The sequence below is a fragment of the Canis lupus genome, chromosome 1 (assembly GCF_003254725.2).
Source record: "Canis lupus dingo isolate Sandy chromosome 1, ASM325472v2, whole genome shotgun sequence".
In the NCBI taxonomy this organism is placed as follows: Eukaryota; Metazoa; Chordata; class Mammalia; order Carnivora; family Canidae; genus Canis; species Canis lupus.
In genome coordinates, this window is record NC_064243.1 from 98,221,781 (window position 1) to 98,224,014 (window position 2,234).

The 2,234-nt window shown below is 54.7% G+C and overlaps 1 pseudogene; it reads right to left on the minus strand.

Annotated features, from left to right (window-relative positions):
- Positions 1 to 1,342: 1,342 nt before the first annotated feature.
- On the minus strand, positions 1,343 to 1,997 carry LOC112644891 (60S ribosomal protein L19-like; annotated as a pseudogene).
- Between the last annotated feature and the right edge of the window lie 237 nt (positions 1,998 to 2,234).

The following is a 2,234-nucleotide window of genomic DNA, read 5'->3' on the forward strand; positions in this document are numbered from 1 at the left end:
TAGGGACGGAGAGTAGTAAACAGCGTGCGGGGCAGGTCTGCCGCATGGGTTCCAGGCCGTGCCCATGCCCAGTGGGCCCCTCTGGGGTGCCGCAGACGCTGGGCCAGGCATGCAGGCTGCCTGCCTCTGTGCTCAGCAGCATGAGCTGCCCGCCCTGGGACCCTGAGACCTGCTCCAAGGGACAGCCGGGTCAGGTAAGGAACATCAGGTCCTGGGCTGGATGCTGGGGTGCACCAGGCAGCCAGGGGGCCCTGTACTTTTGAGAACCTGCCATGGGGTAGCTCCCAGAGTGCGGAGATGGGTGAGCCAGCCATGCCCTCTGCCTCTCCCCGAGGCCCCTTGGGCTCCCATTCCGTGGATGCAGTGTCGGCTCGCCGGGAATTTTCCACTAGCGCCTTCTGCTGTGATGATTGCCATGTAGGCATCCTGATCGGTGACGTGCTCATTTGGGACCTCTTCCCCGTTCCTATGGGCCACCTGGTTTGTTTTCTGGTTTTTTTTCCTTATGAAGTTGTAGGAGACTGTGCACATTGTAGATTAAATCCTTGGTTACACTAGGGCTGCCGGGAGGGCCTGGCCTGGGGAGTGCCACCTGGCCCTCCTCCCCTCCTCAGGCGGCCCCTCAGGCAGGACCCATAGACATGTGCCCCCAGGCCTGTGCCAATTCCTGCTGCCTATTTGCCATTGTCAATGGTTATATTAACACAGCACCTTGCAAATGTTCTTTGTAGGGTGGCATCATAGAGAATGTGCTCAGGGATGTGGGTGCCCCCCTGCAGCCTACCCCCCACCCTCCCTAGCTGGCCATGTCCTGGATGCTTTGTGGGGACGCCCCCCTGATCTCCTGGTCTGCTGAACTCCTGCTTCCCTTTCAGATTCAGTTGAGAAGCCACCTCCCCCCAGGAAGCCCTCCGAGATCTTCCTACCCTGGAGTCCCACAACTCAGTTGCACCATCCTCAACGATGTGCCTGCCTCTCAGCCAAGTGGGAGACTTAGAAGGGCAGGGCCACTGCTTCCCTGGCCTCAGAGCCCTCTGCCCACACACGGCAGGTCCAGGGCACAGTGGGTGCTCCCGGGTGACATATGAGTCAGAGTCTTGGAGCTGTGTCCTCTCCCTGGTCGGCCAGCAGAGGCTGCAGAGAGGACACTAGTGTCCCCCTGTGTCGGTAGACCTCTTCATTAATTAAAAAAATAATAATAAATTCCTGTTTCTAGATTTTAGAATTTTTCAGTATCTTTTTATTAATATAAACACTATATTTTATTTTATTTTTTTGTTTTTTGGCAGATAAAGGTTTGTTTTATTGAATAACTGATCTGATTCATGCTGAGGCCACTATGTACAGACAAGAGAAAGGGAGTTTTATTTCTTGGTCTCTTCCTCCTTGGAGAGAGTCTTGATGATTTCCTCCTTCTTGGCCTGGAGCTGCTCTTCACGGTGCTTGCTGGCCTCCTTGGTCTTAGATCTGCGGGCCTCAGCCTGGTCAGCCAGAAGCTTCTTGCGAGCCTTGTCTGCCTTCAGCTTGTGGATGTGTTCCATGAGAATCCGCTTGTTCTTGAACACGTTACCCTTCACTTTCAGGTACAGGCTATGATACACGTGGTGGTCAATCTTTTTAGATTCACGGTATCTTCTGAGCAGCCTGCATAGAATTCTCGTCCTCCTCATCCACGTTACCTTCTCAGGCATTCGAGCATTGGCAGTACCTTTTCTCTTACCAATGCCCATATGCCTGCCCTTCCACGGGCCAGAGTGTTTTTCCAGCACCAAGCTCAGGAATGGACAGTCACAGGCTTCCAGATTATCAGCCCATCTTTGATGAGTTTTCGTATCTGCTGACGGGAGTTTGCATTGGCGATTTCATTGGTCTCATTGGGGTCCAACCAGACCTTCTTTTTGCCACAGCGGAGGACACTGGAGGCAAGCCTCTTCTGAAGCCTGAGCATACTCATGGCTGCGGCCGCAGTGCCGAAAGGCTATAAACACTATTTTTAGAGCCGTTTTCGCTTCATAGCAAATTGAAAAGGTACTAAAATGTGTGCCCCCCACCCTCCACACCCCTGCCAGATGGTACAGCCGCTACCACTGATGTGCGCACGTGGGGACCGTGTCACCTGGGGATGCGGAAGCTGCCCTGGGGTGGTGACGCCGCCCTCCCCGCCCCACGCACCGCCCAGCACCCCAGAGCCCATAACCCTGGGGCGTTTGGGTGCATCCACCAGGCGTGTCTGC